The 15,283-nt window shown below is 46.8% G+C and overlaps 1 protein-coding gene across 7 annotated transcripts in view; it reads right to left on the reverse strand.

Moving 5' to 3' along the window:
* Positions 1 to 13,907, reverse strand: part of TANC1 (tetratricopeptide repeat, ankyrin repeat and coiled-coil containing 1) — a 257,848-nt gene extending 243,941 nt beyond the window's left edge. For 5 of the 7 annotated variants that reach the window (XM_066279508.1, XM_066279514.1, XM_066279513.1 and 2 more), the window contains exon 1: positions 13,786 to 13,907. The gene's annotated coding sequence lies outside the window, so the exon portion shown is untranslated. Of the gene's footprint in view, positions 1 to 5,958; positions 5,977 to 13,785 lie in introns of all 7 variants that reach the window. The other 2 variants (XM_066279510.1, XM_066279512.1) reach the window with 2 other exon arrangements.
* Positions 13,908 to 15,283: the final 1,376 nt, after the last annotated feature.

Below are 15,283 nucleotides of genomic sequence, written 5' to 3' on the forward strand. Positions count from 1 at the left end.
AACACTTTCTCTGCGTAGCTGAACGACTAGATCCCAAGACAGACTCGCCTTACCTCAGATTCTGCATAATCCACAGCTAAAGGTTTTACTACAAGATTTCAATGCGTATTTGGTTGGTTTTTAATTTTTTTTTTTTTGAGAAAAATTGCATCCTGTGCCATTTGAAAGCCTCAAAACTTTAAAACTTTGGAAATACATTTTTTTTCAGGGGGGAGAAGGAGAGGGAGGGAGAGAGGGGGAGAGGGAGGGAGAGAGGGGGAGAGGGAGGGAGAGAGGGGGAGAGGGAGGGAGAAGGGGAGAGGGAGGGAGAGAGGGGGAGAGGGAGGGAGAGGGGGGAGAGGGAGGGAGAGGGGGAAAGGGGGGGAAAGGGAGGGAAAGGGAGGAAAGGAAAGACAAGGGGAGAGAGGGAGAGGGAGGGAGAAGTGGAGAGGGAGGGAGAGGGGGAGAAGGGAGGGAAAGGGGGAAAGGGAGGAAAGGGGGGGGAAGGGAAGACGGGGGAGAGAGGGAGAGGGAGGGAGAAAGGGAGAGGGAGGGAGAGGGGGGAAAGGGAGGGAGAGGGGGAGAGGGAGGGAAAGGGGGGAGAAGGGAGGGAAAGGGAGGAAAAAGGGGGGAAAAGGAAGACAGGGAGAGAGAGGGAGAGAGAGGGAGAGAGAGGGAGAGGGGGAACGGAGGGAAAGGGGGGAAAGGGAAGACAGGGAGAGAGAGGGAGAGGGGGGAAGGGAGGGAGAGGGGGAGAGGGAGGGAGAGGGGGAGAGGGAGGGAGAGGGGGGAAAGGGAGGGAAAGGGGGGAAAGGGAGGGAAAGGGGGGAAAGGGAGAGAGAGGAGGAAAGGGGGGAAAGGGAAGACAGGGAGAGAGAGGGAGAGGGGGGAAAGGGAGGGAGAGGAGGAAAGGGGGGAAAGGGAAGACAGGGAGAGAGAGGGAGAGGGAGGGAGAGGGGGGAAAGGGAGGGAGAGGGGGGAGAGGGAGGGAGAGGGGGGAGAGGGGGAAAGGGAGGGAAAGGGGGAAAGGGAGGGAAAGGGGGAAAGGGAGGGAAAGGGAAGACAGGGAGAGAGAGGGAGAGGGAGGGAGAGGGGGGAAAGGGAGGGAGAGGGGGGAGAGGGAGGGAGAGGGGGGAAAGGGAGGGAGAGGGGGAAAGGGAGGGAAAGGGGGGAAAGGGAAGACAGGGAGAGAGAGGGAGAGAGAGGGAGAGGGGGGAAAGGGAGGGAGAGGGGGAGAGAGAAAGAAGCATCAACTCGTTGTTGTTCCACTTAGCTGTGCACTCATTGATTATTGGCCATATGTTCCCTGACCTGGGCTCATACCAGCAACCCCAGGATCGAGATGGTGACCTCAGTGCTCCAGGACATTCAGTCCACTGTATCACCAGCCAGAGCACCGGAAATACTCTTAAATGAAAGCAAAAATGGCTAACAAAGAAATCTGAGCTAGCAATCACTGCTACAAGGAAACAATCAAATTCGATGTCTCCCTTGCATCTGGAAGGCAATTTACAGCGTTCAAAACCCTTTCATATACATTCTGTCATTTGACCCTCAAAACTTGGGAGAGATGTCTGCTTTCCATCATGATAACATATATTTAACATGGCTCAACTTGAAAGCCGACAACTTGTCAACCCTCAATTATCCTTACCATGGAGAGAATATTGGCATAAATAATGTGATTCAGCTGAGTAGTACAGAGCCAACAGGGATGATCAAACCAGACCCCACCACAGGGCCTATCTCCCATGATTTTGCTTGGTGGTGCTTGCAGATAGCTAACTGTGCACAGGCATTCAGGTCTTCATACAGCTCAGCCTCCAGGACTTTGCTGTCACTCCACAAGGACAGAAGACTCTGCTCTGAACTCACTGCATCTGCCTAGGATTACCCAGTGATGTTTTACACTCCCATCCCAGGGTGTTTCCCATTTTCACCCGTGTCAGTGTTCCCACATGAGAGAAGGACAGTATATAACTACAGAGAACAGATGTGAGGGCAGACAAAACAGCCTTGGAATAAACATGCCCCAGGTGTGGATCCTGAATCCTCCCGTTTTGGCCATGTGCACTCCCTGCCTTCAGATCCTTACATGTACGTGAAGCTCTCTGCCTCCTCAGGCTGTCAGGGGCTGGAGGTGAGAGAAACTCCACACACAGTAACTGTTAAAGAGCTGTGTTAAACTACTGTGGGTTCTCTGCCTGCCTCCATTTCTCTGAGAAAGGAACACAAGCAATTTAAAAAATATGACTAAGTCAAGCCTGACCAGGCAGTGGTGCAGCAGATAGAGTGTTGGACTGGAACTCAGAGGACCCAAGTTCAAAACCCCAAGGACACCGGCTTGAGCACAGGCTCACCAGCTTGAGTGTGGGGTTGCTGGCTTGAGCGTGTGATTATAGACATGAACCCCATGGTCGCTGGCTTGAGCAAGGGGTCACTCGCTCTGCTGTAGGACCCCCCCTCAAGGCACATATGAGAAAGCAATCAATGAACACCTAAGGAGACTAAGGAGCCGCAACGAAGAATAGATGTTTCTCATCTCCCTTCCTGTCTGTCTGTCCCTACTGTCCCTCTCACTGTCTCTCTTTCTGTCTGTCACAAAAAAAAAACCAAAACAAAAAAAAACACAAAAAAAAATGATTAAGCCAAGACAGGCCCCCTACCATTAAAAAACAACCCAGACCTGTGGTGGCGCAGTGGACAAAGCGTTGACTTGGAACGCTGAGGCTGCTGGTTTGAAACCCCAGGCTTGCCTGGTCAAGGCACATATGGGAGTTGATGTTCCCTGCTCCTCCCCCTTCTCTCTCTCTCTCTCTCTCTTTCTCTCTCTCCCCTCGCTAAAAAAAAATAATAATAATAATAATAATAATAAAATTATATTTTTTTTTGTATTTTTCCGAAGCTGGAAATGGGGAGGCAGTCAGACAAACTCCCGCATGCGCCCAACCGGGATCCACCGGGCATGCCCACCAGGGGGCGATGCTCTGCCCATCTTGGGGCGTCGCTCTGCCGCAATCAGAGCCATTCTAGCGCTGAGGCAGAGGCCACAGAGCCATCATCAGTGCCCGGGCAAACTTTGCTCCAATGGAGCCTTGGCTGCGGGAGGGGAAGAGAGAGACAGAGAGGAAGGAGAGGGGGAGGGATGGAGAGGCAGATGGGTGCTTCTCCTGTGTGCCCTGGCCGGGAATCGAACCCGGGACTCCTGCACACTAGGCCAATGCTCTACCACTGAGCCAACCGGCCAGGGCAATAAAAAAATTTTTTTTAAAAGTAAAATAAAAACATAACCCATTGGCAAAGTGAACGGGCAAATGATTTAATAATAAAAGGCAAAACAAGAAAAAATATCATAAAGAATGTACAATCAATGTACTAGGGGGGTTAAACAGAAGGTACTACTGTACACTGCTCACAAAAATTAGGGGATATTTTATTGCTTCGTATTCATTTTGAAATAACCCCTAATTTTTGTGAGCAGTATATTTAAATGCAGAAGGGGGAAATCAGAAAAATGCTAATGAGAAAGCATTATTTATTTGAGCGAAGCCTTGAAGGACAATGAAAGTTTCAGTGGTGAGGAGGGGAGAACAGCCTCCTGAAAGGCAACAGCGACACCCAGTATGTGACAGTTATAGACTGGGCGGAGCTCAGTGGTATTTGCTGAGACACAAAGAGGACAACTAGGTCTGGAAAAGAAGGTTACGACCTAGATCACAGAGAATCTTGAGAGCTATGACTATAAGGGGAACAGCCGCAGCTCTTATTTGTCCTGGCATCAGCTGTGTTACTTTCTGCTGCAAGTAACAAAAAATAAGTGACTGTGAGAGATATAAACTGCGGTCTCAAAACTTTTTTGTCCATGCAGCCCTAACAGTAAAAAAATTAAACATGTACCCCCAATATGTTTTAAATTGTATACATAGAGCTGGGCAAAAGTAGGCTTACAGTTGTCAATATGTGAATCAGAGTTTATTCTTTGCTTTAGCTAGAGAGAGAGAAAAAGAGGGAAAGACAGAGACAGACAGGAAAGGAGAGAGATGAGAAGAATCAAATCGTAGTTGCAGCACCTTAGTTGTTCATTGATTGCTTTCTCATATTTGCCTTGACTGGGGGCTATAGCCGAGCCAGTGACCCCTTGCTCAAGCTAGCGACCTTGGAATTCAAGCCAGCGACCATGGGGTCATGTCTAGGATCCCACGCTCAAGACTGTGACCCTGCACTCAAGGTGGTGAGTCCTCACTCAAGAGAGATGAGCCCACGCTCCAGCTGGCGACCTTAGGGTTTTGAACCGGGGTCCTCAGCATCCCAGGTCGACGTCGCACCCACTGCATCACCACCTAGTCAGACCAGAGTTTATTCTGTATGATTATTTATTAGTTATTGTATTATTTATTTGTATTACAACTGTAAACTGACTTTTGCCCACCCCTGTAATTTATACATAATTAAAACACCAGTTTTATGAAGTACATGTATATACTATTTATATAAAACATCCATTAAAATCCTTTTAAAGGATGAGAATGATTCAAACATTAGTCTCTTTTTTTTTTTTTTTTTTTGACAGAGACAGAGAAAGGGACAGATAGGGACAGACAGACAGGAACGGAGAGAGATGAGAAGCATCAATTCTTTGTTGCAGCTCCTTAGTTATTCACTGATTGCTTTCTCATATGTGCCTTGACCGGGGGGCTACAGCAGACGGAGTGACCCCTTGCACAAGCCAGTGACCTTGGGCTCAAGCTGGTGAGAGCCTTGCTCAAACCAGATGAGCCCACGCTCAAGCAGGTGACCTCAGGGTTTCAAACCTGGGTCCTCTGTGTCCCAGTCCGACACTCTATCCGCTGTGTCACTGCCTGCTCAGGCCAAACATTAGTCGTTTATTTTTATTTATTAATACAAATCCATATATAATCTGTGCCAACTTCTTATTAAATTTGATTCAAGCCATTTCCTAGTCTCCTAATGAGACATTTTCTTCTTGTTCCTATATACTATATCATTATCATCAGACTTTCTTTGCAAGAATCTTTTCAAGCCACTTGCCCAATTTATGGAAGTCAGTTTATTTAATATTAGGTATTACAACCCATAAATCCATTTATATAGATAGAGATCACTAAAGGCCAAGAATAAGAATGAGGATACCATTATCAATTTCACCAGGCTGCACAATGCCCACTCTATCTTCAGATCACCTCAAATAATCTAAGTGACAGGACACTTTCATATATACCAACCAGTGTGAACTATCTATTAAACACTAATAAAGTTTGCCCTGGCCAGGTGGTTCAATGCATAGAGCATTGCCCTGGCACACTGAGGTCACAGGTTCAATCCCAGTCATGGCCCATATGAGAAGCTATCAACGAGTACACAACTAAATAGAACTAAAGTAGAACAATGAGATAGTTGATGCCTTTCTCTCTCTCTCAAATCAATGGGAAATTTTTTTTAATCTTAAAATTTTTCTACATAAAGTTTTAACATTTTATTCCATACCAAATCATCTAGCACACTCCTCTTTGTAGATCTCTGTCTCAAACACTAAAAATTTTTTTCTCATAAAAGAAGTTCTGAGTCTCAATAGTTCCAAGGCTGATTAATTCAACAGTTAAAAAAGTCACTGTGGTCTTAGGCACCTTCCATCTTTATACTCTGTGAGCCTCAGAATGTCAACCTGTTTTATTTTACTGTCAACCTTAGCTTCCCAATATGGTGGGACCTAATAGGTGTCACATCTCTATTTGTGAACCAGTCACTAGCAAGAAATATGGTATTACTAAAGTTGACATGGTTTAATCGAGATGCACTCCCTACCTGACCAGGCGGTGGCACAGTGCATAAAGCATTGGACTGGGACGCAGAGGACCCAGGTTCGAAACCCCGAGGTCGCCAACTTGAGTGTGGGCTCATTCGGTTTGAACAGGGATTGCCAGCTTGAGCCCAAGGTCCCTGGCTTAAGCAAAGGCTCACTTGGTCTGCTGTAGCCTCCTGGTCAAAGTACATATGAGAAAGCAGTCAATGGACAACTAAGATGCCACAAGGAGGAATTGATGCTCCTCATTTCTCTCCCTTCCTGTCTGTCTGTCCCTATCAGTTTCTCTCTCTGTCTCTATCATTCATTCATTCATTCATTCATAAATAAATATATAAATAAGTAAATGCACTCCCTGGGGACATACCCAACTTACCCTGAGGTACATGGCCAATGTAAAACTAATCCAAAGCAGGATTTTGTTATCAAGTAATGTGGTAAATTATTACAGTAATGGCCCCTGCAATAAATCATGTAACCACCAGAGCATGACTGAACCTAAGCACAGGCAGAAGAACCATCCTGCTGAGCCCTGCTCCAATTCTAATCAAACACAAATAACAGTTGTTGGTATAAGCCACAAGAAGGAAGGGGGACCAAGATGGGGAATGCTGTGGTTTTGGCAACAAACCATCCCTGCTATAGCACTGGATGTATGTAGGACAACTGGGAAAGAAAAAATTATACTTTGTTTCATTTCCACAGATGTTTGTTTTTATATTCAAACATCTAGTTCAGAATAGGCAAGCACCCAATAAACATTAATAATCGATGCCACTAATCCCAAGTAATTCAGAATAAAGCACAGCAGAGAGAGAGAGGGACATACAGTGGGTTACATGAGAATAATGACCAACACCAGAGTATTTTGCAGTAACTGAATGCACAAGCTCCTGTAGATGCAGCAATACAGACCCCCACAGAATATGGAAAAGTCTACTACTCTCAGGACCATGGGGCACACATCACAGGGCATTAAAATGGTCACACCCTTTGGCATATTGGTATGCTATGACCAGCAATACCACTTTTAGAAACATCCTGCATTAGACAGCTAGCTCTTTCTGTTTACCCGGTTCCCTCCCTCTTCCATTAACAATAACCCCCTTCTTTGTGGAACACTTTGTCTCCCCACAGCCCTATCTTGTCAGTCTAATGGGGACTGCCAGCCATGACTCTCCTTTGGCTGGCATCAGGCCAATCAGGTTCTCTCCAGGATTCTCCCAAATTAAAACAGAGTAAACAGTCAGTTTCTTGATGATGTGAGGTTATGAAGCTCCCAGCAGCCAGGTACCTCTATGTGCTGGGCACTGTGTTGGGCTCTGTGATTTAATGATGAGTAAATCACATCTGAGCCAAAGGGCTCTGATGGCCTGAGAGATATTTCTTTTCAACATACCTAAGTGTCAAAAAGGACTGGTTAAATAAATTATGGTAATATATGTAATAGATTTACTAAACAGCCATTAAAACTGTGCCAAAGAAGAATATGCTGAAATGACAGGGGGGAAAAGCACATTACACAAGTATCTATTGTACTGCAGCCCTGGCCAGCTGGCTCAGTGGTAGAGCATCAGCCCAGTGTGTGGATGTCCCGGGTTCAATTCTTGGTCTGGGCACACAGGAGAAGCAACCATCTGCTTCTCCACCCCTCCCCTCTTTCTCTTTCTCTCTTTCTTTCTCTCTTTTCCTCTCCCGCAGAAATGGCTCCATTGGTTCAAGCTCATCACCCCAGATGCTGAGGAGGGCTCCATGGAGACTCCACCTCACAGGCACTAAAAATAGCTCAGTTGCGAGCATCAGCCCCAGAGAGCGGTTGCCTGGTGGGTATTGGTTAGAGTGCATGCAGGAGTCTGTCTCTCTGTCTACTCTCCTCTCACTTAGAAAAGAAGAAAAAAAATCATTATATCAATATATACCCTGGTATGTTGAATCTTTTTTCATATTTTTTCATAAGCATGACTATATATGCATGAAAAGGTAATAGCCAAGTGTTTCTTAAAGACTGCCCCACCTCCACCCCAGCTCACAAAGGAAATAAGCGACTGTTCATGATAGGCAAGTAACATAGGTGTGCTGGGGTGGGTCAGGGTATGTGGTGAGTCACTGTGGCTCTGGGCTAAACAGGTGAACATCCTGGGTTCACATCTATATACAACTGTGGCTGGAAGGCTTTTACTAAAATTCCCCCATGGTAGTGGCAAAATCTGTGCTAAAATCCAGGGACTGTGCCATCTCACTACATGACTTTTCTTGTCCTTAAAATTCTTGCCTGTGTGACTCTTCTGTCCAGAATGTTCTTCCGCACACATACCTACAGGATCCCCTAAACTAAGACAACATCCACCCTAGATGGGCAACACTCAGCAGTGACACAGACAAACCCAACCAGAACCTCTTTCAATCTCCACAAGATCATGTTACCCATAACCTTCTTTATCAAAAGTCCTCCAGTCATTCAAAATCCATTCTCCTGATAACAACTAGAAGCCACTCCTCGGCTTTGCTGCTCTGGTCCCTTTCTGGTGAACGAATTACAAAGTCTCTGTTGGGCAGATAAAATATATTTTGCTTACTTTGTTAAAGATGGCGCTGCCCACGTGGAAGCCCATCGCCCAGGTGATGGTATTGGTTGCCTTTCTTGCTTGGGATGGGCGTGATTATAGTAATGTGTGATGGGGGCGGGCTGTGGGCAGGCAGAATCCTTGTAGCCTGGGGCTTGGTTTTGGGACTAAGCCTTTCCCACCCTTTTTGATGTGGGATGGTACACTCTCATGAGGAATCCCATTATGGCTCAGATAAGTGACTTTGTATCAGAGACTTCCTTGTTTGTATATTGGATTAAAAGTTTGGGTTTCTATACTATAAAGTGGGGCAGAACGGGATCTTGCTCTCTCCTGGTTCCTGAGATTAGCATTAGAGAGGAGAGCAGAGTAAGGCCACGTGGAGGAGAGGAGAGGCAGCCAAGATGGCGAAGTGCTGAAGAAGCCAGTTTGTGCAGTTTGTGTAGAGAGAAGGAGATGGGGAACAGAGGTGAATAAGACTGGTGAGGGTAGAAACCTTTGATCCTAGGAAAACTGAGATAAGTCAGTAGCTTTGTGAGCACTGAATGAGTGGGGTTTGGAGCCCAGTGTGTGTTTTTACCCGCCCGCTGGGTGCAAGCTAGGATTAAAGCTAATGGCCCACCAGTTCTTGGCTCCGTTGTTTCATTACCGTCTGTCCGAATCTAATGTGAACCTGCATGGGCCAAGCGGCTGTGATGGTGGCCGGGGCTACTGGCTTTCCAGTCTCCCAACTTCATTAGCAAATACTGCTTCATCATACGCTTTCCTCACACACGTGGAAATAAATGGCAGGCTTTACAGTCAGCCAGCCAGTCAGTCAGTACTGATTGATACATCCTCTTTTCGCAGTTGAAACACCTTTGCTTGATATTCTGAAAAGACATTCTTCTTATAATAAGTTTAAAAAGCTGAAGATGGATGGTTTTCTCAGACAAAAAAGAGCCTATAGTCCAGCACATCATTTTATTTTAGAACCTTTTAAAGAAAATCCATACCAGCTTCCAGATGAGTGTCAAGTTGCACTCACTTCTCTTAAGTAGGCAAGCAGGACACAGGACAGACATCAGATTCATAGCGAAAATGGGTCATCTGTAACCTACTACTTCTTTACCATTAAATCAATAGTCCTATAAGGGAGGAATTTATTTAGAACAGAAAGTGATGCAAAATTAGATTTATCCAGAAATCAGTAAAAAGAACCCAAGAAGGATAACACCAAAAAAGGGACATCCATCTAGGCTTTGTAAATTAAGCTGAGAGATACCAAGATGAAAGGCAAATGACATGTTCATTTCTTATTTTTAAAAAGATGTACAGATTTGAGAAGTGATTTCCTTAAAAATGCTGTCTGGGGTACTAGTCCGGAGTATAAATCACACTATACCCTGAAGTCTACTTAATATAAAAGAAGTTGAGAATAAACAAATGGTAAGTTTGAGGTTTGCAAATTTCTGAACTCCCTGAAGGGAGAAGGTTTTATTACCATTATTAGTGAACTGTTTTTAATCTCTGACATCAAAGCATAGATGTTAACCCTGGGGTTCTGAAACCAGAATAACCCATAAATGAAATACTGTGAGAAACTGCCACACATTAACATTAGTCTGTTTGTTAGGTTTCAGCCAATTCACTGGTGACTCCCTGAATAAAGAGAGGTGTGGAGGAGGAACAGGGGAGAATCAGAGGACCTAGGTTCAAGTTCAACTCATCCACTTATAAATAATAGTGAGCAAACTGATCTGACTTGCCCCACCTCAATTTATTTAACTGCAAGTCCAGGGACAAAATATGCAAATTAAACCCTTTATAAACCCCAAAGCACTGTTCTAATATTATAGAACTGATTCCAGAATGCCTGCATTTCTCAAAGTCTTGAAGAGTTATAGAACTTTAGGGTTGAAAGGTCATTGCATTTTAGGGATGATAATGATGAAAAAATCAAGGCCCAGAAAAGTTTAAGAATTTTCTACCAAAAACACTTTTGTATGAGGGGAGGGTGTCCTAGTTTTTCTACCACTGAAATACACATTTAAACAGTACAAATGAAACTATCCAGCCCCTGGCTGGTGGCTCAGTGGACAGAGCATCAGCAAGGTGTATGGATGTCCCAAGTTCAATTCCTAGTAAGAGCACACAAGAGAAGGGAACATCTGCTTATCTCCCCCTCCTGCTCCCCCTCCCATAGCCAATGGTTTGACTGGTTTGAGCCTCGCCCCAGGCATTGAGGTTAGCTTGGTTGGTCCCAGTGTGTCAGCCTCAGGTGCTGAGAATAGCTCAGTTGATCTAAGCATTGGCCCTAGCCAGGCATTGCCAGGTGGATCCCAGTCTGAGCACTATCTCCACTCTTCTTCCTTAGAAAAAAAAAACTATCCTAGAATGAAAATCCCTCCCCAGATACAGTATGTATGTATGTATGTATGTACACATACACATACAATCCCCACATTATGATGGTTCACCTTATAATTTTTTTGACTTTATAATGGTGTAAAAGTGATACACATAATAAATTACATGAGATATTCAGCACTTTATTATAAAGTAGGCTCTGTGTTATATGATTTTACCAACTATAGGCTAATGTAAGTGTTCTGAGCACACTTAAGGTAGGCTAGGCTCAGCTATGATATTCATGCTCAATAGGTTAGGAATGTTAAATACATTTTCAACTTGTGATATTGTCAAATTATGGTGGATTTATCAGGATGTAATCCTATTATAAAGTCAAACAGTGTCTCTTTATCTGTATGAATCCTCTGCTTTATTTTGCTTTTGTAAAATTTACTCTTATAACTTAAAAGTTAAACTAAACTTTTCATCACAAAGATAAAAATAAACCCAGTTCTCTAGCTATGAGACTCACTTTCAATCCAACCCAGACAAAACCTTAACAATTGGGTTAGAAATGTCTAATGGCTATGTCACCATAACATTAACCTCCAGCTGCATTGGCAGGCATCATTATAATGTGGATTACAGTTCTATCAGTCCAGAGATACTGGTTTTAATGTTCCCTGGGAGATCAAGAATTAAGCAGCAACTTAGAAGATGATATTGCCTAAAAATGGACAATTTAATGGAGATAATTCCATTATCTTTAAAAGTGTGCCCTCAATCACCCAGTATCAAAAACCCACTATGGCACCAAAGAAACTTTGGTTAAAGAGACAAAATGTCCTTATTTTCTATAAGCTGTTATGGGAAGCAAAAAAAGGCTAACTATGAATCAGCTATGTTTTAGTTCCACGGTGGACATAAATTACAATAATTTGGACATTTTCGTGGCTAAACCAAGAAAGCAGGAAAGCCAGAGTTTCCAAGTCCCTGCAGAAGTTAAGTTTGCAGCAACCCAACTGAAAGACGAGGCCATGAAAAGTGACCTTAAACTTATTTCTGGACTTTCCTGACGCCACTAAAATCGATGACACTATTTCCCATCCTTTATTGTCAAATCACAACAGTCCGGAAGCCTGGACTGAGTTCAGTTGGCAGGTAACAGGAGCAAGCCTAGGAGGAAGTCCTGAAGGATGTCAGATACCGTATTTCCTTTTCTCCTGCATACTTTTCATCTTAACACCATCAGGATATATTTACCATGCAGTCTGACTGACAACCACCAAGAATTCTGACTGACACAACTTTGCAGAAACTGGCATACTGTAGGGGAAGGTCCCTTATGAGTTCCTTAAGTAGCTTAGATGACTAAAAATTCATACTACTACTATAACAAACATGTCTCAGTGGTTCATAAATTCTTTCATTCCCAGCAATCAAGAAGCAGCTGTTAAAATCCAGGAATCTTCCTAGTAGTAGATCTGAAATACCACCAAGCTAGCCAGAGAAGCTTCAGAACTACTCAACTACATTTTTCTCCTTCCCATCCCACCCTTGCCCCCCATCGCAGGAGTGCCAGCCTGGCAGAAATAAAGATGACCCAGGAGAGAAAAAAGAGAGAAAGAGCAGCCGATCTGGTGAAAGAGATGCAGGTTCCCTTCACTTCCTCTACAAAGAAATACCAACTCTCCTACCAACTAACAAGGTTTCTCCTTTCCTCTGCTATCCCCCCCACCCACCCACCCGCTCCCCCTCCAAACACATTAGAAACTTCTGCAGTCTAGTGGTATGGTATTTCCAGAGTTAGCGACCTCGGCAGTCCTAAGCCCTTTTCTCAAAGATCTGAACCAGGCACTTCCGTTCTGTGCCAGGGTTGGAGGCCCATCCCACGAGAAGATTCAGCTTCCCTTTACCTTGTAACCCGCCCAGACGGCGCTGCAGCTCGGGTCAAGTTCAAGATGAAGGTGCCCTCCTAATCGCCCCGAGTTGCCTCTAACAGGGAACAGCACTGCCGTGATGATTCTCATCACTGCAGGCACGGGGATCTGAGGTTGCCAAGAGTGAGCTGGAGGGGAAGACTGTGTCTGAACCCCGAGTCCTCCGACCCCTGGCTTCGGCGCCGTATTTCTACCTGGCCACAGCCGCATTTCCTCTCGGAGCCTTATACAGAGACGCTAATGTCTGCAAACACAACACACAATGCCTAGGCTTCCTTCCTGGCCAGCCATTGCGGAAAGCTGCCGCACCAAAGCGGGGAGCCCGCACACCCCAGCACTGTGCGCCTGCACCCCAGAGTCCTTCAGGAAGAGGGTGCACCCTGACATAAGTACCACCAAAGTGACCACTCTCCACTCTCCATAGAACAGGGATATTCTATGTATCACAATCCTGATACAATTCTCGTCTTTTTCAGTCCCCCTCAATGTTCAATCCTACCTAGTTCATCACCACCACCCCCATCCCACCCCGAAAAAGAACCGTGGATATGCTCATTTCAGTGTTCTTGGAAGCAATAGACTTTAAGCCCAGACGGGGGCATTACGACACCACCCCTCTCTGGCTTAAGTTCCCCCAGCAACTTCGCGACCCGCGCTCCCCTACACTCCGGGGGCACCCTGAACCCCGCGGTTCCAGGCGTGCCTCTCCCCCGCCTCCTCTGCCCCAGGTACCAGGCGCAGCCCAGGCCTTTGCCAAGCCCAAGGGCTACAGAAGAGGCCGGGCAGAGATGGTCCCGAAACCCGAACGTGCCGTGACGCGTTCCCGGTGCCCCCGAACCCCAGCTCCGCTGGGGGCCAGTTCGGTCCGGCGCGGAAGGGATGGCGAAAGGAAGGCGTAGACTCTCCAGAGCCTCCAGCACCAAGGCCCGGGGTGCACAACATGTCCGTGCCTATCCCCGGAAAGCTCCCGGGTGTGCCCAGTGTGTGTATGGGGGGGGGGGCAGGCTATAGAAACTTTCCCACATACCTTTCCACTCTCCCTATCTCCCTCTCCTCCTCCCCGGGACCCTCTCCTTCCCTCTGCACCGCCGCAACTGACCCTGCCCGCACGCTCGGAGGCCCGCGGCGGCGCCTGGGCAGCTAGAGTTACCTGCCGGGAAAGTTTCCAGCTCTTCGAAGCGATTCCCCACCCCCGGGCCGGGCCTCGGGGCGCGGTCAGCTCAGTGCTCCTCCGCTGCCTCTCCTCTGGCTTCCGAGGCTGCCGCTGCTCCCGCAGCTGCCACCACGAAGGCTGCGATCCGCCCGTCCCCCCGCCTCGCAGGCCCACACCCGGGCCTCATTGGCAGCCCGAATCCCCGCCCTTGCGCGTGTTCCCGAAGGCACCTTCCTCTCGCGCGCCCGCCCGGGCCGCGCCTCCCGCGCTCCTCCCCGCCCGGGGCTGCGGCGGCTCCCGGGACCCGCTGGGACGCTGCGCGCGAACTTTCCGCCCGTCGCGGGCGCAGCGCTTCCCCGCCCCACCTCTCCCAGCCTGGTCCCTAGCTGTCCCTAAGGGGGCTAGTCCCTCGGGGCTGAGCCTGTGCCCACCCAGGACTGGAGCAACATGGATGATAGTTTTTGGGTTTTTTTCTTTTTTTTCAGTCTCTTTAAAATCAGTGAAATGACAGGGCCTCCCCTCCTTGCTTCTTTTTGAAAACAACTGTGGAGGACATATGGGAGCAATTAACCAAGCTGAAGTTTTGGTGAATACTTTAGGGTGACTTGTGTCTTGAATTTTCTCTGCCTCACTTTCTCTCTCTCTCTCCCTCTCTCTCCTCTCCTCCTCTCTCCCTCCCTCCACACACCCTTTCTAGAGCAAGAATGAACTCAAGGAGATGGAAGGTGTAGGGGGTGCATTTCCCTGCTGGCTTTTTCTTTCCTGAAAGCGAATTAGTGATGTTCAGGGAGCGGAGATGGCCTGGGCAGCCCCGGGCCGGGCGTCTGCAGCCTCCTCTGACGGTGCTACATCCACCGAGGGCCAACGACGTGCTTCTCTGGAAGGGAAGAGGTGGTATGGATGCGGGAGAAACACAAAGATGCTATTATTGTTTTGGTTAGTTGCTAAATGGAATTACCGAGTTCCCAAAATGTTTTGTTATTCCCAGCAGAGCGAAAGTTGGGACAGGGCCTGCGGATTCAGGAGTCCTGGGTTTACCTGCTTCACCCAGGAATCCTTGGCAGCCATTTCAGGCTGGGGCTCAGCCCACTCCCTACCCAAAACCATTTAAACCGGCCTCGGTAGCGGTAGCGGTAGCGAATGATCAACCCGGACTGCTGCTGCCTTATGTGGCCTGCGGGAATTGTGCACAGGTCACCCCAATCATGTGTCTGGAGCAAGAAATACAGAAGTTGCTGTAAATGGATTTATTGGCAACCTCTAACCTTGCTGTGGCAAACCTGCCTTTAAAGACAACTGTTTTAAACAAGTTCCCCCATAAAAACTTCAACCTCACGCAGAGCTTCCCAATATAAAGATATCTGGGGAGGGGACTGTCCATATTTAAAGTTCTTATGAAAGGGGAAAAAAGCAAAATGCCACAAAATCGCTCTACATAACTAAAAGATGACTGAAATTTGCTGGGTTTTCCACCCATGGTTTCAAAGGCCGGATT

The sequence above is a fragment of the Saccopteryx bilineata genome, chromosome 5 (assembly GCF_036850765.1).
Source record: "Saccopteryx bilineata isolate mSacBil1 chromosome 5, mSacBil1_pri_phased_curated, whole genome shotgun sequence".
In the NCBI taxonomy this organism is placed as follows: Eukaryota; Metazoa; Chordata; class Mammalia; order Chiroptera; family Emballonuridae; genus Saccopteryx; species Saccopteryx bilineata.